Source organism: Triturus cristatus, chromosome 6 (genome assembly GCF_964204655.1).
Source record: "Triturus cristatus chromosome 6, aTriCri1.1, whole genome shotgun sequence".
Taxonomy (NCBI): Eukaryota; Metazoa; Chordata; class Amphibia; order Caudata; family Salamandridae; genus Triturus; species Triturus cristatus.
Genome location: NC_140589.1, coordinates 1807660690 through 1807681538, shown reverse-complemented (window position 1 = coordinate 1807681538; position 20849 = coordinate 1807660690).

Below are 20849 nucleotides of genomic sequence, written 5' to 3'. Positions count from 1 at the left end.
CACTAGGACAGCCCACACACCTTGCCATTAAGGTGTACATGTCATGACTCACCACACATACATTGAGAGGATGCAGACAGGTCCTTGTTACGCTACTCCGTGTCCCATGCATACATACACACCTCACATCCGATACCACATGTGGCCTGGTGTGCGTAACAGTGTGCCATGTCCATCTACACACAGACACATGTTGGTTGCTGCAACATCTGATGCTTTTGAGGGAACACCAACATCAAGCTAATGGGAACACACCACACATACATGACATAGACACATCGTGCACCGTGGGTAGTCACATGTCTGGTGTGGTAACCCCTGTAGCGGGCATCTGGGGACACTTGCGTGTGTTGCTGACTGTGCCATGCCAGTGACGCTCATCCCAAGTGTGCAGTAGGACATGCACACATGTCAAAGGAGTTAAGGGCATGCCTGGCACATATTGCACTGTCATACATAACATCTGTACACATCTCATCATACATCTATTGCCTTCTCGACTCAGGAGTAATGTGCCACATCACAGCCTTTCACACCTGTGCCCCACACATGTAGTACTGCCCAGACAATGCCTTGATGTCCATCCATGGACAAGTATGTCAGCTCTATTCCTTCCTGTGTGCTGCCTGTCACCACTGTGATGTGTGAAAGGCACCGTACATTCGCTCAGAGGGCCTGTGTACGTTCCCTATCACTATGGGAGTGCTGCCGTTAGGCCTACCCATACTGATAGTGAGCGTAGGCGCGCGTGTACGGTCCGTATCACTATGGGTACGCATACGCGAGCACACCCATACTGATAGTGAGCGTAGGCGCGCGTGTACGGTCTGTATCACTATGGGTACGCATACGCGAGCACACCCATACTGATAGTGAGCGTACAGGCGTGTGTACGGTCCGTATCACTATGGGTACGCATACGCGAGCACACCCATACTGATAGGGAGCGTACAGGCGTGTGTACGGTCCGTATCACTAGGGGTACGCATAGGCGCGCACACCCATACTGATAGTGAGCGTAGGTGCACGTGTACGGTCCGTATCACTATGGGTACGCATACGCGAGCACACCCATACTGATAGTGAGCGTAGGCGCGCGTGTACGGTCCGTATCACTATGGGTACGCATACGTGAGCACACCCATACTGATAGTGAGCGTACAGGCGTGTGTACGGTCTGTATCACTAGGGGTACGCATACGCGAGCACACCCATACTGATAGTGAGCGTACAGGCGTGTGTACGGTCCGTATCACTATGGGTACGCATATGCGAGCACACCCATACTGATAGTGAGCGTAGGCACGCGTGTACGGTCCGTATCACTATGGGTACGCATACGCGAGCACACCCATACTGATAGTGAGCGTACAGGCGTGTGTACGGTCCGTATCACTATGGGTACGCATACGCGAGCACACCCATACTGATAGTGAGCGTACAGGCGTGTGTACGGTCCGTATCACTATGGGTACGCATACGCGAGCACACCCATACTGATAGTGAGCGTAGGCGCGCGTGTACGGTCCGTATCACTATGGGTACGCATACGCGTGCACATCCATACTGATAGTGAGCGTAGGCGCGCGTGTACGCTCCGTATCACTATGGGTACGCATACGCGAGCACACCCATAGTGATACGGACCGTACACATGCCTGTACGGGCCGTTGCCATGCATTTGGGGTGCCCTAGGGCCCCGGAACGCACCGTACCTGGGTGTGAATCTCCAAATTACATGGGGGACACATGAGGGACAAGTATAAAGGCCTACATGCATGCTGGTTGTCATGGAGACCAAGTTTAAAGTATGTGTTTTTTTCAGCAGGTGCACAGCAAAAGTCAGTTTGAATGAATCTACTTTGTTGCAATGTGGTTGTGGAGTTGACATCATGCTCAAGGAAAAAACAATAAGAACCCACTGACTGTGCTAGGTTTAAAGGGATTGGAGGAAACATAGGATGCAAATGTGAGTGACCAATCACTCTGTACTCCTGTGCATGAAACAGGCCAGCAAGGCAGATATAAGGCAGCCAGGTCCCATGAGAGAGCACTTGCCTGCACATCTTTGGATTCTAAGACCCAGCTGCTGCTCGTGATTCCCAGGAACCATGTCAAGGTCTGTGGAGAGGGCACAGCCTTTCACCCTGGAGGAGAACCTGGCATTGCTGGATGTGATCCTCCCACAGTACCCCCTGCTGTATGGGCGACCAGGGTATCAGGTGAGTGCAGAGTCCACTAGCACAGACTGTGTCCCTTTTTTGTGACTGTGACTTCTGGCATTGTGTCCAGGTGTGACACACATGCAATGTACTGTAGGGGGGGTCCCAGGGGGGAGAATGCCTGATGTCTCCCAGCCAGAGCATGCTGTGGTGCATGTCTGCCGTCCTCACTCGCATTGTGTTTACTGTGACAATCACTGCATGGTGCATGCCACATTCTGCCTGTCTTATCCTCCTGGGAATGTAGCCTCTACAGTCCTCATGTGATTATGTGGTCAGCCCAGTGTGACAGGTGACTGTACCCACAGATGTGTGTTAGTTCTGTGTACCTGTGCTGAGAGTGTCCACATGATGTGTTCGTACCCTGGACATGGGTGTGTGTGTAAGTCCCCTGTCATGTGGGTGGGTGCATATGTGGAGTGTAGCACCCAAGCTGCATGAGGGATGGATTTACCCTGCCCATCTGATGTGAGCAGGGAGCAGTGCTGTGTGTCTGACGTGCAGAGCCAGCCCCACACCTGTGAGCCCCCCCCGTCTAGTGGCACATGTGCAGAGTGAGGTTTGTAGCTGCATTTGGCAATGGCAGGTGAATGTCCTGTGCCTGCGTGTGTCTGTGTACTCTGCTGAGGTAGCGTCTGTGGCTTGTGGCATGTGACTGCTTTGAGGTGCTGCACATAATCCTGGTGTAGCTTGTGATGCACAGTGTGAGCCTGGATCATTGATTGTGTCGTTGCCCTCATTCCACCTGTGTACTTTCAATGGCACGTACTGCTTTTGCCCTTCCCCAGAGGATAATGTCCCTATGACAAAGGTGCAATGCGTTGGATGCATACTATGCCTTGTTGTAAACAGCAAAATTGTTCTAATATGTGTCTCTGTGACATGTGCCAGGTGTATTGATGTAGTGTCACTTGTTCATCCTCACAGGTAGGCGCCTCTGCCAAGAAGCAGATCTGGATGAACGCCGTCAGTGCCGTGAGGAGGACGGAGGGTCGCAAGCGGCGCCTGGCCCAGGTGAGAAAACGCTGGCAGGATATCCGGTGCTGGACGCGGAGGATCGCACGGGTCCTGCTGGGGTACTCACCTGAGACCCATAAGAACCGCGGGCGCCGCCGTCTTACCCACATCCACAAGCGTGTTCCAGACTTGGACAGGCGCTTACAGGAGAAGCAGCAGCAGGAAGGGGGTAGGTACATGTGTGTTTGTTGTGTGTCACCAGCATTAGTAAGTGCGAAGTTGCATGGATACACTGCCAGGGTTTAAAGGTGCTGTGCAGATCCTGTTACCCACAGTATAGCGGTGCTTTCCTGCCTCCCTTCCCCTCCTTGCAATGTGTTCCCTGGTCTGTGTGTAGTCACTCCTTCACAAGGTTATCTAGGCTGGCAGTTTATCCATGTGAACAATTCCTGTAGCATCATGTGTGGGGGTGGTGTGTAACAGGTTTTGGGACCTTACCTGTGCCCTGTCCAGTTCAGTACTTGTGGGTTCCATGTCAGTTGGCACTGATGCTGAGTCCAGACATGGGAGTTAGTCTCTCAAGTGTCATGCCTTACAGCACGCATGTCCTATGTTGTGGCCTGTTACATGATGTGCATGAGTGTGCGATACGCATAGTGCAGGGATGGTGGCGTGTGTTGCAGTCATTCCCATTCAGGACCATGGAGTTGTGTGGCCACTACTGTCCCCTGGGGCATATTTTCCTAGCTGTCATGTGTGTCATCACAAAATGTGGACACTCTCAGTGTCTACAGCATGGGTTGTGCTCTGTGCCATTGTCCCCTGGCACCATGTATATTGACGTAAAATGTAGTACAAGTGTCCACTGTACAGCCTGACCTGATTTACCTTGTTCATACTCACGGTGGCCAGTGCCTGTGTGTCTTGTTACAATCATCTGATGATGACCATTTGTACATGATTATTTGGACTGGCGCACCTTGGGTATTTTGTGTCCAATATTGCATTTATCCAGACCATGTGTATTTCACCCAGACTAAGAGATGTAAGTGCTTCCTGTGTCTCATCAAATTGTCTCATGTAGGGGGTGGTTGGTGCAGGCAAAGCCTACATGTCAAAACCTGATATCTCCTTGCTAGGTCTGGCCAGTGTGTGATGTTTGTCTGGACATACACTCAAGGTGCAGTGAGCCAGTCATGGTGGGCATGTTTTCAGTATTACCTATGCAGCATGTGCCTAAAGTTAATGGATATGGTCCCTGCTCATCCCTATTTTTGGCAACGCTGTGTGGTGCAGATGCAGTGCTGGATTGTCCCCAGAGCCTGACTCCTCTGTCAAAATCCATTTCATGTCATTTGCTATTGTGTCATGCTCTCCATAGTTTTTCAGTAGCATGGTGGTTCAACCAACTGTGTGTTGCGGGGCCTACATATGTACCTTGTTTTGTAGATATTACTCATCTTTCTTTTCAGGCTATGCACTGTAACCTATGTTGATTGGACTCATGTGACATATGTATACAGGTGTATGATTAATTCCTGTCTCTTCACCTTGCCCACAGCCTCGTCGGGGGACACGGAGGGAGACATCAGCACAGACCGAGCGGAGGGACCGAGCACCAGTGCCAGCGGTGACATCTTGGCTGGCACATCGAGTGGAACTGAGGCGGAGGGGAGTGAGGCGGAGGACCTGTCCACTGCCACCACAGAATATGAGGCTGACGGGTCCGAGGCTGAGCTCTCCGAGTGGGCGGAGGCTGCACCACCAGCTAACAGCGGCACAACATCTCTCCCCGCCCCCTCCATTGCCATCAGCCGCCTCCTACTTGCTCATGTCCCTTCCCAGCGTGCCCGGTCACCACATGTCTCCTTCCTGCCAGGCACCGCACCCCCTGCCCCTGTCTCCGCTGCTGCCGCCAATGCCGAGTCTGTGGACATCCAGCGGCAGTTGCAGGTTGGTCAGGCTGCGATGCTTAATGTCCTCCATGGCCACAGCCAAGTGCTGAACAACATGGAGGCATACTTGGAGGGCATTTTCTCATCGCAGGCTGACCAACGCAACTTGCTGAGGTCCATTGACTCGACACTGACTGCAGCAGTGGGTCTCCTGCAGCGCTTTGTCCAACCCCCTACCCCTGACCCATCCACACTTCCCACTCCCATGCCTGTCCCACATACACCCAGACGTCAGCATGCATCCACCACAACAGACACAGGCACCACACCAGCAGGGAAGGTCAAACGCACACCTCCTGGCACGCACACACAGGGTGAAGTAGGCACACCCACTGGGTCGGGGGGCAAACGTAAGACACGCAGCCAGAGTGGGAGTCCGCATTCCACAATATCCACTCCCTCCAAATCCCCTCCCCTCAGCTCTCCTGGCCAAAAGTCGGATACAGGGTCAGTCCTGCCCAGTCTGTCCATCAGCCACAGTGTGGCACCACCCCGCAAGCGGTGGAGGCATGACACCGGCTGGGGAGTTGAGTCCCCCCCCCCCCCTGTCCACACCCTCCCCCAGTGGCGCTGCGACCCATCCCTCTGACCCCCCCCTCCTTGGGGCCTGTGGTTCCTTCGGGTGCAGGGGAGTCGCTGGAGGACCTTGCTAAGGTGTGCAGCGCCATCCTGGCCTCCGCCTTTGGCCCTGCCCCACCCCCTGTGGTGGAGTCCTCCGTCCCTGCACCCACGACGCCTACCCTTCGCCCTCATGTCCCTGCAGTGCCTGGTCCTTCCCCCCCACATGATGCCCCCCCCTCTGGAAGACAAAGGAGTCTGACTGTGCAGGCAAGCTAGGGGACACGCGTCCCACTGTCCCCCACCTGGATTTGAACTTTGGATTGCCCTATGGGCATTGTACATTTTGAACTTTCAAGGGACAAACAGATTTTTGGATGCTGAATAAAGCAATTTCTTTTTCCTTAGTACACTACTGTCTATCTGGTATTGCTGTTGGTGGAGCTGCTCCATTATTTTGGGTGGTGATAATGTGTTGGGTGTGTGGGAATTGTCGTCTTGTGCTGGTCATAGGGTGGACCCTGGTATCTGTGTGCCATCACAAGCTGTTGGCTACATAACTTTGTTCATGTAAGCAGTTACTGCATGGTGACATCCTCCCAAGGTGTGTTGCTTCCTCTGTGTAACCTGACATCTTCCCTGCAGGGTCATTCCAATATGTGGTGCTGAGCTGTGTCTACATTGGCTGGGTGTGTGACGGACTCGTTAGACTTTGGCCATGCATGCTGAGCGATGTCTCCACCTGCATTATTCGTGGCGTCCTTGGTGGTCACTGTACTTGTGTATGTAGACTGTTGACATGACTTCATGTGGACATGTTTTCTTTTCGGCGCTATGCATGTGTATACTCCCAGCCTCGCACACATGTGGTACATGTACTGCAGGATCTTTGTGCACCTGACTGACATTTGTGGGCATTGGATCTGTGGGTACTCCACCCTTTTGTTTGCAGGGGCACTGCTGTGAGTGTTATGCACCCACCCCTCCTGTGTCTGGGCACTGCTGTGAGTGTTAGGCACCCACCCCTCCTGTGTCTGGGCACTGCTGGGAGGACTCTGCACACACCCCTCTTGTGTCTGGGCACTGCTGGGAGGACTCTGCACACACCCCTCTTGTGTCTGGGCAGTGCTGGGAGTGTTAGGCACCCACCCCTCCTGTGTCTGGGCACTGCTGGGAGGACTCTGCACACACCCCTCCTGTGTCTGGGCACTGCTGTGAGTGTTAGGCACCCACTCCTCCTGTGTCTGGGCACTGCTGTGAGTGTTAGGCACCCACCCCTCCTGTGTCTGGGCACTGCTGGGAGGACTCTGCACACACCCCTCTTGTGTCTGGGCACTGCTGTGAGTGTTAGGCACCCACCCCTCCTGTGTCTGGGCACTGCTGGGAGGACTCTGCACACACCCCTCTTGTGTCTGGGCACTGCTGGGAGGACTCTGCACACACCCCTCTTGTGTCTGGGCACTGCTGGGAGGACTCTGCACACACCCCTCCTGTGTCTGGGCACTGCTGTGAGTGTTAGGCACCCACCCCTCCTGTGTCTGGGCACTGCTGGGAGGACTCTGCACACACCCCTCTTGTGTCTGGGCACTGCTGTGAGTGTTAGGCACCCACCCCTCCTGTGTCTGGGCACTGCTGGGAGGACTCTGCACACACCCCTCTTGTGTCTGGGCACTGCTGGGAGGACTCTGCACACACCCCTCCTGTGTCTGGGCACTGCTGGGAGGACTCTGCACCCAACCCTCCTATATCAGGATATGTACGCTTAGAACATACAAGGGTGTGGGTTCGCTCCATGCATACGCGGGTGGGGGTACGGTCCGTACGTACACTGTTGGGGTGGGGGTACGCTCCATACATTCGCGGGTGAGGGTACGGGCCGTACATACACTGTTGGGGTGGGGGGTACGCTCCATGCATACGCGGGTGGGGGTACGGTCCGTACGTACACTGTTGGGGTGGCGGGTACGCTCCATGCATACGCGGATGGGGGTACGGTCCGTATGTACACTGTTGGGGGGGTACGATCCATGCATACGGGGGTGGTGTTACGGTCCGTACGTACACTGTTGGGGTGGGGGGTACGCTCCATGCATACGCGGGTGGGGGTACGGTCCGTACGTACACTGTTGGGGTGGGGGGTACGCTCCATGCATACGCGGGTGGGGGTACGGTCCGTACGTACACTGTTGGGGGGAGTATGCTCCATGCATACGGGGGTGGTGTTACGGTCCGTACGTACACTGTTGGGGTGGGGGGTACGCTCCATGCATACGCGGGTGGGGGTATGGTCTGTACGTACACTGTTGGGGTGGGGTGTACGCTCCATGCATACGCGGGTGGGGGTACGGTCCGTACGTACACTGTTGGGGGGGTATGCTCCATGCATACGGGGGTGGTGTTACGGTCCGTACGTACACTGTTGGGGTGGGGGGTATGCTCCATGCATACGCGGGTGGGGGTACGGTCCGTACGTACACTGTTGGGGGGGGTATGCTCCATGCATACGGGGGTGGTGTTACGGTCCGTACGTACACTGTTGGGGGGGGTACGCTCCATGCATACGCGGGTGGGGGTAGAGTCCGTACATATCCATACCCACGCTGTGGAATGCTTGTGCGGGTCATACCCAGGCCTTTGACACGTGGGTACGAGCCGTCCCGCCATTGCTGGGGTGACGTAGGTGTGGGCGTGGTACGACTCGTACCCACGCTCTTAAGGCGTGGGTACGGGATGTACCTGTATTGTTGTGTTACCGGTTCGCGTCATCATCCACTTCCGTTGTGGCGGACGCTGGCTTTGCTGGACACGCCCCCACCCCCTCGTAGTGACCAGGGCCTGGGGGTCAGGTATGTCCAGGGCATGTGTGCTGTGTGTCTTGGGTGGGGGTTTAGTGGCCTGCCCCTGCTCCTGCCCCCCCCTTTCCCCCCTCCCTTTGTTGTTCTGACCTTCTGCGGCATCTGCGTCGGAACCTGTAGAGGAGGTCGACCGCTATGAGGGCCGGGATGACACGTAGGTTCGGGTCCATGTCTGTCCGTCGCGTGCAGGTACTCCTTCTTCGCGTCGTCCTGATTTCCCGGCAGTTTTTGGCTGCCGGAAAATATTCTCCGTGCGGGATGACGTCGGTGCGAATCGTACTTCCTGGTTCGTGAAAGGCAGGCTGCGTGCGTCCCGACGTCACGTCGGCGCTTTCCCGGATCACATTTGTATGTATATTTTCGTCGGACGGTGTTTTGTACGATTCGTACGGAAATAGTATTTCCGTGCGAATCGTACTTCCATGTTTGTATATTGTTCCGACCGGGTACGCGTCGGACGGAGAATATGCTCCGTCCGACGGTTCGTACCCGGTTTTTGCAGGATCGTAATCAGCACCCTAGTCTTTTAAACAATCACTTATAGAAACACATACTTATTCGTACAGGAACTCTTTCAATCTCTCACTCTCACATATACTCATTTATATACACCAATAGTCACATATACTACATTAAAACATATGTAGTTACTCATAAAGACACTATTGTGACAGTCTATCAATCACTAACACACCCATGCACACACTCATCCACCCATACAGTCCTGCACACATGCTGTGTTCAACACATACAAACAGTGAGTCACTCATTCATGCACCTATACACTATGTAATACCCCCCACCGAACCATGCAGACACTCAGACTGATACTCAAAAAACCAACTAATAACCTATATAGACACCCATGTAGCTACTCACCAACCCATGCAGCCACTTATACACAAAGTGAGAGACTGATACAGATATTTGCATATTTAAACATCACTCACTAAGCCATGTATTCACTATGATACACTTAATCAGTCAGTTACACAATAAATTTTTCAAAAAAAAATCATCCATTTAGACACTTATATACCCATTTATTCTTCTATCGACCTTGAGATATACATATGTAAAACATATTTAATTTTCAGAAAAACACACATTCACTGAATGATGTCATCAGTGATGTCATCAGTGATGTCATTTGAGATGTCATCAGTGATGTCATGAGTGATGTCACTGACCATGTCATGAGTGATGTAATATGTGACGTCATCAGCAGTGGATTGCGGGTGCGCGAGTTATAGTTAGCGGAACTAACTATAACGGGGGAATTTCATTGGTTTTTTACGAATGAAATGTCCAGCTAACTATAACGTGTGTGAAACCTATGGTTTTTTCAGTGAATTTGCAAGGTTTTTTAAATGCTAATTCCTAACTATAACGTGTGTGAAACCCATGTTTTTTTCAGTGAATATATATATATATTATCTACTGGCGGTCGCCAGTAGATAGTTATAGTTAGGACCATGTTTCCATAGGAAATCTCAAAATTCTATTTTAAATAACTTTGGCGCCGGTTGACGAATCCTCACGAAATTTTCAAAGCTAATGGGGCGCTCCGCTCAACGTCACGAGCAGGCACGAGATTGTAACACAGATTGGGGAGAAGAGAACAACAGTCTCCATTTCCAGCAAATGATTGCAAGCAAACACCGGATGCCGCAAGACTGTGGCTGCCCGCGGTCCACGCAGGGGGCCTCCATAAGAGGGCGGCCGCCTTAGTGCCAGATGATGGCACACGGCGACAGTCCAGTGTTTTTAGGACCCCCTCTGGGTCCGGCGCGCCCTGTGTCTTTTCCGCCACGCCAGTGGGCGGGTAGCCAGGTATAAGTACCTCTCCCGCCCACCTGGCGCTCTCTTTGCGGCCATCCTTCACGCCGTTTCTGGTCTGGCGTCGGCAGCATGCTGGTTTGATCCCCAGTCTCGTAGTCGGTTTCTTCTGTTGCGGTGAGTCGTGCCCCTATCTTCTCAGGTGTGGGGTCCTCAGGGGCACCGCATTCTCGAGTGGATGGGTCTCGTCGCTTTCAGGGATGTGGAGTTGCCTCCCTGTCTGCTTTAACTTAGTGGCCGTGCACTTTTGGGGAAAAGGAGTTCAGCGGGGAGCAGGCCTGTACGAAGAGAACAGGGTCAAATGTTGCCTCTGCAGACACGCATACATAGGTTTGAGGATAACAAACAGTGTGTCGGCTAACCCTTCAGCACCATAAGGTCTTCGGAGATTTAGCATGGTGGTTAAAGCAGGCGATGCAAGTGCTTTGCTTGAGGGCATGCATGCATGTGCGCTGAGTGTAAAGTAGCTAGGTTTCACTCAGGGAGGCAGAGGGTTCCTTGCTGGACCCTCCAGAAGGGGGGCTGCGTTTTGAACATAACCTGTGATTCTTAGATTTGACACTGATGTCATTTGGTCCACTCACATTGCTAAAATTTGCAACCTGGGGAGTGGGGGCAGAGCTGTAAAGCGATTTGCTGCACGTGGGGGGATAATTCCACCACATCCAAGCTACATTTGGCCAACCCACCCACACTAAGCTGCTGTCTGTTCAATTGGGGTCACTTAGCATTTAGACGTGGTTCTGTGTGATTCACTTGCACTGGTCACTCTAATTGATCGAAGGCGACCAACTTAATCAGACGGACAAGTCCAAAATGAGTCATTACAGTACGTGTGAATATTTCATTTTGCCTATACATCGCTTCATACATATACACTTTAAATTAATTGAAATAATTACTAATGTCAATAGGGGCGAGTATTGGATGCACCTAGGAATCTGCAGCAGGGAGTTCCGCTATTCTGCAAGGATTTGAAGGTTAATGAGGACTGGCAGGTCCCGCTGGGGTGCCTGCCACATGGCCACTTGCAGGTTTTACGGTGATTTCAAAGGGTATTGAAAGGGTCAGGGCAAAGAGAACCTGGACCGATTCACCTGCTGGGTGTGGTAGTGGCTTCAACCTCATGGTCACAAGATCAATACCTGTTGGGTCTATCAATCCATCATCCTGGAAAACAATTAGTACTGCAAGAATTTTATTATGGTCGAATGGGCAGGGACTGACTGGGTGTGGCACTAAAGACAATTCCCCAAGGGTACTGGACTATGAAGCAACATTGGTTCAATACAGTTGTATCAATAATTCGGGGAGGGGCAAACTTAGTGGCCATTTAACGTGAATGTCCCGCAGCATAACAAGGGGTACCTCAGGATGCTTTCACTCATGGTTATGAGACTGCATGCCCCATAGCTGGTACAGCCAGGGGGTGTAAGAGCAATTGCCCTATAGGGGGCAGGGTCCTTAAGGTGCGGGGAACATTTATGGGAGGACTCTTGCTGACAAAGTGTATTAAAGCTACCTACTTTACCTCTCCTGCATCCCAGCGAAACTTCCAGTCTGGGTGCTTGGTAATCCACAACACGGCTAACCTACATCTAGTCAAAATCTACAGTTAGAATGGGATTGGATTCTGTTCAGACTGTCCTCCCATTCATACCACCCACTTGCCTCTTCCTGGTATACATTAACAAAAGTTTGGCACAGGCTACTCACGCCGGGGTTGGGACAGCAGCAGCGTGACTCAGCATCGATAGATCGCTTTCAGACGGGGAAGGATTTGCTGGGAATGAAAAAATAAAAGGCAGGCAAGTTGTGGGTATGATTTAACCCAGGGTCCCACTAGCCATAACCACTGGCCCTGCTGACACATTGGTATTCCTCTAGCAAACACTGGCCTATGGGCTAAATACGCTAGATCCACCAGTCAGCCTGGCGGGTGGTGTTAATTGTCATGCTAAAATAGGTGCGGTTACTGCAAGAATGTTGCTAAATATGGGTGTGGAGCACCAACTCCGACTATTACAAAAACACATTTTGGGAATAAGCAAGTACAGGGGTTAAACAAGGGCTCAGTCTTCAAAGCTGAAGAGCGTTGGAGCACCAGGTGTGAAGGTGTGCAGTACGACATCCGAGCAAACTAAGTACTATCTTGCGAAGCACCATGGGCCAACAGGTGTGCAGTGTTAGTTCTGAACAAACTAGGTGCAATCTTGTGTAGAACCAATGAAATTATGTGCAGGGGTGAGCTACCACTCTGGGGGAGATACCGCCATGGTGGCACAGCATCAGACACAAGACTCCCCCTGTCCCAGCTCGATGACCCTCTCCAGGGAGTCCATATTTCTCTTAGTGCAGCACATGGTCAACAATGAACCCCAAGTGTGAACTCGCCAAGCATGGGGGGTAACCAATGGCTTAGTCAACCCCCAGATGGAACTGCACAGAATGGCACACAGTGAACAAGGGAGTATACCACGCAGAAGTCTGGTAAAGAGAAAAGTAGTGGTTTAAATTTTATTATTCTTTGGACAGCGTTGTACTCCCATACAACGGAGATCAGCCAATTGAGAAATTGGTAATGAAGGCAGGCTTAGCTTGAAGGCAATGCGAGTCCTGGCAAGTGCTTTTGCAGTCACTCTTTTGAAATAGGGGCAGCAACCGCAGCATTCAGGACGGGCATGTCAGCAGAGTGCATCATGCAGGTGGGACGATGGGAATCCCAATATTTGCATCCGTCCGTCAGCCACCCAGGGGAGTAGCTGGAAGACAAGTTAAGGGTATTATGTACAGGCAAATTTTGAGTATGCCAAAGGCACACCTGTGATGCACCAGATGCTTGGTGGGGTTTGGTGTTATTGTTTGGAAATTATGTGCAAGCTTGACTAGTGTATAGAATGGGGTGCAACGCTCTATAAATGTGTTTTGCAAACTTGCATTCCTTTGTTTGGCCAGGGTCAAAGGTCTGGGTGATTGGCCATTCGTGCGTTTGTAGATTTGCACGATGGGCGGAAAAGCAGGAAATGGAGGCATGGTTTTCTGCCACTGAGAGAATTTGGTTGGGGTTCCCAGGCATGCGCTGTACCGGCTTGCTAATTAGCTATGGCACAGACTAGGGTGGGTTGCCTCCCCTCCCAACATGCTGGTCATACACCTGGGAGGCAATGAATTGTCTTTTTTGGGTAGGAGGGCTCTGCTGCAAGAATGGAAATCCGCCATCTGAAAGCTAAGCAACCATTTGGGGGGATGTGGTCAGAGATACCCATACGTTTGGGTGGCTATGGAAACCTCTCGCAGGAAAGTTAACAGGGCCATACGCAAATTCACTGTATAGAGGGGGTTTGGATTTATTAGGCACGGTCAGCTGCATGCCAAGTTCACAGGGTGTGTGGAAGAGGATGGGGTTCACCTGTCTAAAGTGGGCATGGACTTGTTTTGTTGGACCTGGGGAAGGCCTTGAATTAAGCAGGAGGTAGGTAAGAATGCCTGCCTTGGTGGGGGTCCCTGGTTGTGATGGTGGCCACGCCCAGAGCTGTGGCAGAGTTACAGGGCGATACAGAGGCTGAAAAGTACAGAGGGGTACCCTCTTCAGGAGCACAACAAGGGTGCAAATGCCAAATATCCCCAGGAAGTCCTCGTGGGGGACCCTGGAGGAGCAACGGCGCCCCGCTAGTCCTACAGGCGGTTGTAAACCTGAGCAACCGGGGACTGCCTGGAATGCTCCGCCCCCATCACGGGGCGTGAATTGATAGGTGGACTGGTGGCCCACAGGTGGGAAGGGGTAAACCCTCCCCCAAAACTGGTAAGCACCGATTGGACAGTGCCACGGCGCAATTTGGCTCTTCAGGTGGGCAGCAGGAGGGGGGCTGCCTGCCCTTGGATCACCCGTAAGTTGACCCACCATGTTGGCATATTTCGGTATGCAAATAAACCTGCAGCAATTTTCTCCACGAAAAAGGTGTCTTGTGTGTTTATTTCATCAGGAGATTGCTGTATGTGTGATGGGGAGTGTGTTGCCGATATTGGCAATAAGAAAAGGGGCTGGCGCCGATATACTATATTGGGGCGAAAAAGTATGTTCAACTGCTGTTGGCGCCAAACACTGTTTTTCTCTTTCTAATTAAAATTTCAAGACAAAAACTGTATTTTGCACCGGCGAGGGTTAAACATACTTTTTTGTGCATTTGCTGATTATATATTTCCGCGATAAGCTGAAATCTTTAGCAATGGGAATTCGATTCATATCGACAATAACGTGTGCTTATGCTGAAACCACTTATAGTATTATTTGCGACGTGGTTCACCAACACACTAATTGAATTTGACGTACCTTTTGCGTGTCATGACGGTAGCATTAACAAACAATGCCTGCGGCCTCTCTCGCTTCATGCTGCAACTGCAGAAAAAGGCCTTGGAAGAGAGAGAACCCCATTATAACCCCGCGCTGCCTCACGCCACAAGCACATTGCTCCAGAGGCCCCAATTGTCAACACTGCCACGTCTCTCTCAGCTGACGCTGCATCTGCTCTTGCAGCAGTGTCAGGTTTGGCTCACTACTGAGACTGGGACTGTGGCTTTGAGTCACTACCCCGCCTCACTAATGCGGCATTGAAGACACTGAGAGGCTACGCATAGTGCGCATGTCGGGCTGGCCGGAGATAGCAGCCGTCCAACCCGACATGCACATTTAGGCCCAGGTGCTGCCTTTGACTGGCGGTGTCAATATTTTTAGCTCCACCCCTCAGGCCGGCACTGGATTGAGGATCCGCCTCAGGCGCTCAATAGAATACATGCTGCAACCAGCCTGCGGCTAATGGACTTTTAAATATTTGTCTATTAGTTTATTAATATATTTCATTGGGAGAAAAGGGGACCAAAATATGAGTTAGGCAACGCCCCAATGCCCTAATGGAGGCACCGCCCCTGCCCATCATTTTTTTTCTGTGATCTGGATGGAGTAACTCAAGTTTGCAACAAATAAAAATGTTTTTTTTGTAATTTTAGCCCTGGTTCTCTGGGACTCCCATCCACAAGGGCTAGGGGACAGGCTATCTCTACCCAGCCTCCTAATACTGTTTCCGGAGTCCTGTTATGGCTGCCACAACAGTTTGTGGCAGGCCAGTCAGAGTACTTGCTCCCGTAGGACCCTCACTTCCACGAGAGCAAGACGGCTAAAGGGAAAAAAGCACAATCAGCGAATCAGAACACTCTATTTTTTGAAGTTGTGCTTTCGGAACTCTCGCAAGAGGTCCGTAAACCTAACCATACAGATATGAAAATATTTCTGTACACTCATTTCTCGAAAACTACTGAACAGATATACACCAAGTCACAAAAACACACTTTAGGGGGTCGTGCAGGGGGTGGTGTTTTAGGGTTTTGGGCAGTGCAGGGGTGTGCGGGCAGTGTAGGGGTTCGTACAGGGGGGTGGTGTTTTATGGTTTAGGGCAGTGCAGGGGTGTTCGGGCAGTGTAGGGGGTGGTGCAGGGGGTGGTGTTTTAGGTGTTCGGGCAGTGCAGGGGTCGTGCTGGGGGTGGTGTTTTAGGCTTTAGGGCAGTGCAGTGGTGTTCGGGCAGTGTAGGGGGTAGTGCAGGGGGTTGGTGTTTTAGGGTTTAGGGCAGTGCAGGGGTGTTCGGGCAGTGTAGGGGGTCGTGCAGGGGGTGGTGTTTAGGGTTTAGGGCAGTGCAGGGGTGTGCGGGCAGTGTAGGGGGTCATGCAGGGGGTGGTGTTTTAGGGTTTTGGGCAGTGAAGGGGAGTGCGGACAGTGTAGGGGGTCGTGCAGGGGGGATGTTTTAGGTTTTAGGGCAGTGCAGTGCAGGAGTGTGCGGGTAGTGTACGGGGTCGTGCAGGGGGTTGGTGTTTTAGGGTTTAGGGCAGTGCAGGGGTGTTCGGGCAGTGTAGGGGGTCGTGCAGGGGGTGGTGTTTAGGGTTTGGGGCAGTGCAGGGGTGTGCGGGCAGTGTAGGGGGTCGTGCAGGGGGTGGTGTTTTAGGGTTTTGGGCAGTGCAGGGGTGTGCGGGCAGTGTAGGGGTTCGTGCAGGGGGGTGGTGTTTTATGGTTTAGGGCAGTGCAGGGGTGTTCGGGCAGTGTAGGGGGTGGTGCGGGGGTGGTGTTTTAGGTTTTAGGGCAGTGCAGGGGTGTTCTGGCAGTGTAGGGGTCATGCTGGGGGTGGTGTTTTAGGGTTTAGGGCAGTGCAGTGGTGTTCGGGCAGTGTAGGGGGTCGTGCAGGGGGTTGGTGTTTTAGGGTTTAGGGCAGTGCAGGGGTGTTCGGGCAGTGTAGGGGGTCATGCAGGGGGTGGTGTTTAGGGTTTAGGGCAGTGCAGGGGTGTGCGGGCAGTGTAGGGGGTCATGCAGGGGGTGGTGTGTTAGGGTTTTGGGCAGTGCAGGGGTGTGCGGGCAGTGTAGGGGGTCGTGCAGGGTGGATGTTTTAGGTTTTAGGGCAGTGCAGTGCAGTAATGTTTGGTCGGTGTAGGGGGTCATGCAGGGGGTGGTGTTTAGGGTTTAGGGCAGTGCAGGGGTGTGCGGGCAGTGTAGGGGGTCATGCAGGGGGTGGTGTTTTAGGGTTTTGGGCAGTGCAGGGGTGTGCAGGCAGTGTAGGGGGTCGTGCAGGGGGGTGGTGTTTTAGGGTTTAGGGCAGTGCAGGGGTGTTCGGGCAGTGTAGGGGGTGGTGCAGGGGGTGGTGTTTTAGGTTTTAGGGCAGTGCAGGGGTGTGCGGGCAGTGTAGGGGGTGGTGCAGGGGGGATGTTTTAGGTTTTAGAGCAGTGCAGTGCAGTGTTGTTTGGTCAGTGTAGGGGGTCGTGCAGGGGTGGTGTTTAAAGTTTTAGGGCAGTGCAGTGTTGTTCGGGCAGTGTAGGGGGACGTGCCGGGGGTGCTGTTTTAGGCTTTAGGGCAGTGCAGTGGTGTTCGGGCAGTGTAGGGGGACGTGCCGGGGGTGCTGTTTTAGGGTTTAGGGCAGTGCAGTGGTGTTCTGGCAGTGTAGGGGGTCATGCAGGGGTTGGTGTTTTAGGGTTTAGGGCAGTGCAGTGGTGTTCGGGCAGTGTAGGGGGTCGTGCTGGGGGTGGTGTTTTAGGGTTTAAGGCAGTGCAGTGGTGTTCGGGCAGTGTAGGTGATCGTGCTGGGGGTGGTGTTTTAGGGTTTAGGGCAGTGCAGTGGTATTCAGGCAGTGTAGAGGGTCATGCTGGAGGTGGTGTTTTAGGATTTAGGGCAGTGCAGTGGTGTTCGGGCAGTTTAGGGGGTCGTGCAGGGGATAGTGTTTTAGGGTTTAGGGCAGTGCTTTGGTGTTCGGGCAGTGTAGGGGGTCGTGCAGGGGGTAGTGTTATAGGGTTTAGGGTAGTGCAGTGGTGTTTGTGTAGTGACCCGCGCATGCACCAAGATGGCTGCCAACACTTCCTGGATTGAAGTGTTGGCAGCCAATTAGAACCAAGCTGGTGCTTGTGTAGTTAGGTCCCGCCCAGATATATAAAGATTTTTTTCCTTTTAAATCTCAAAAACTACTGAACGGATTTCCACCATTTAAAAAAAGGACGCGTTCTGAACCAAGCTCTACCTTTTTGGCAAATTTGGTGTAATTCCGTTCAGCAGTTTGAGCTGTAGCCGTGTCTAAAGTTTCCTATGGGAAATTGATTTTCCGACCTCTATTTTTTTAATTTCTCAGGAACTACTGAACGGATTTACACCATTTAACACAAGCATTGGCATAGCCAATAGGTCTCGCTTTTGGGACCTTATAAGTGTTTAGCCATGCAACAGTTGCATAACTAAATACTTATAAGGTCCCAAAAGCGAGACCTATTGGCTATGCCAATGCATGTTTCTGCTTATTACTGCTCTGTAGTAATGGCGGCGCACGGGTGCCACCATTACTACATAGAAGTAATAAACTGGAAAAAAAACGGGCTCACGGAGAACACCAAAGCGGCCGTGCGGCCGCGAAAGCGATTGCGCGCGCGCCCGCGCACATGCACTGTAGCTCTAGGCTACAGTGGTAGCACTTTTTTGAGCCCTCACAAAAAGTATCGCCAGATCAGCGCATGCGCTGGGTCAGGCGAGACCTAAACAAGGGCTCTTTCTGAACCAAGGGCTACCTTTTAGCAAAATTTGGTATAATTCCGTTCAGCAGTTCGGCTGTAGCCGTGTCTAAAGATTCCTATAGAAAATAACATGGAGAAAACATGGTTTGGGACCCCCCCTTTTATCTCGGCCCCCGCTTGCGAATCACCCCGAAACTTTCAAGACAGGAGCTGACCGGAGCGCCCCACTAGTTTTGAACATTTTGTGATGATTCGTCAAACGACGCCAAAGTGAATTGGAAAACAAAAAATGCTTTTTCTATGGAAAATAGGTTCTAACTATAACTACCAACTGGACATAGATACTGGACACCAAAAACGGACACGGACCCAAGATAAGTGCAACAATTTGATTTTTACTCTATATATATATATTTGGGACATCACTAGGTGTTTTGAATATTGCCGATCACTGTATCTGGACTTCACAGTGGAGGGCATGGAAACTCCGAGATGGACTACAATGGGATTGTGGAGGCAGAAGCCAAGGAGGTTGGGCCAGAAAATTGCTCCAATCAGTGAGAATTTACTTAAACTGTGAACAACAAGCCTCCGGGTGCAATCATTGAGATAGTGGAGCGGGCACTGATGAAAGCCGCATGGCTGAAACGCGTCTGCCCAAGCGTTTCGCTATACTTGTAACAACGGAGCCTTCGCTGCAATAAAGTTACCTTCGCCACCGAGCATGTGTCGGACCCATTTCTTGGAATGGGATTGTTTTTTTCATATTGAAGACGGCTTGCAAACAACCGTTTGATCCGGCACGCCTCTCGGTCTGGAGTGACGCGCAAAGTTTGCGAACTGTGGTATGGTGTCTAGAAAACACAGTGCGTCACCCCCTCCGATGGTTGGATATACTCACCGGAGTCTGAAACCCTTGGAGGAGAGAGCAAGCAGCGGTCAATAACGGTCCACTGCTTGGAAGTGGCCAAGTTGTAATCACCATTCATGCACGATTGAAAGGTCTGCCGGGGTAAAAGTGCTTTCCGTAGCCGAACATTGTGTTTGGGACATCACTAGGTGTTTTGAATATTGCCGATCACCGTATCTGGACTTCACAGTGGAGGGCATGGAAACTCCGAGATGGACTACAATGGGATTGTGGAGGCAGAAGCCAAGGAGGTTGGGCCAGAAAATTGCTCCAATCAGTGAGAATTTACTTAAACTGTGAACAACAAGCCTCCGGGTGCAATCATTGAGATAGTGGAGCGGGCACTGATGAAAGCCGCATGGCTGAAACGCGTCTGCCCAAGCGTTTCGCTATACTTGTAACAACGGAGCCTTCGCTGCAATAAAGTTACCTTCGCCACCGAGCATGTGTCGGACCCATTTCTTGGAATGGGATTGTTTTTTTCATATTGAAGACGGCTTGCAAACAACCGTTTGATCCGGCACGCCTCTCGGTCTGGAGTGACGCGCAAAGTTTGCGAACTGTGGTATGGTGTCTAGAAAACACAGTGCGTCACCCCCTCCGATGGTTGGATATACTCACCGGAGTCTGAAACCCTTGGAGGAGAGAGCAAGCAGCGGTCAATAACGGTCCACTGCTTGGAAGTGGCCAAGTTGTAATCACCATTCATGCACGATTGAAAGGTCTGCCGGGGTAAAAGTGCTTTCCGTAGCCGAACATTGTGTTTGGGACATCACTAGGTGTTTTGAATATTGCCGATCACTGTATCTGGACTTCACAGTGGAGGGCATGGAAACTCCGAGATGGACTACAATGGGATTGTGGAGGCAGAAGCCAAGGAGGTTGGGCCAGAAAATTGCTCCAATCAGTGAGAATTTACTTAAACTGTGAACAACAAGCCTCCGGGTGCAATCATTGAGATAGTGGAGCGGGCACTGATGAAAGCCGCATGGCTGAAACGCGTCTGCCCAAGCGTTTCGCTATACTTGTAACAACGGAGCCTTCGCTGCAATAAAGTTACCTTCGCCACCGAGCATGTGTCGGACCCATTTCTTGGAATGGGATTGTTTTTTTCATATTGAAGACGGCTTGCAAACAACCGTTTGATCCGGCACGCCTCTCGGTCTGGAGTGACGCGCAAAGTTTGCGAACTGTGGTATGGTGTCTAGAAAACACAGTGCGTCACCCCCTCCGATGGTTGGATATACTCACCGGAGTCTGAAACCCTTGGAGGAGAGAGCAAGCAGCGGTCAATAACGGTCCACTGCTTGGAAGTGGCCAAGTTGTAATCACCATTCATGCACGATTGAAAGGTCTGCCGGGGTAAAAGTGCTTTCCGTAGCCGAACATTGTGTTTGGGACATCACTAGGTGTTTTGAATATTGCCGATCACTGTATCTGGACTTCACAGTGGAGGGCATGGAAACTCCGAGATGGACTACAATGGGATTGTGGAGGCAGAAGCCAAGGAGGTTGGGCCAGAAAA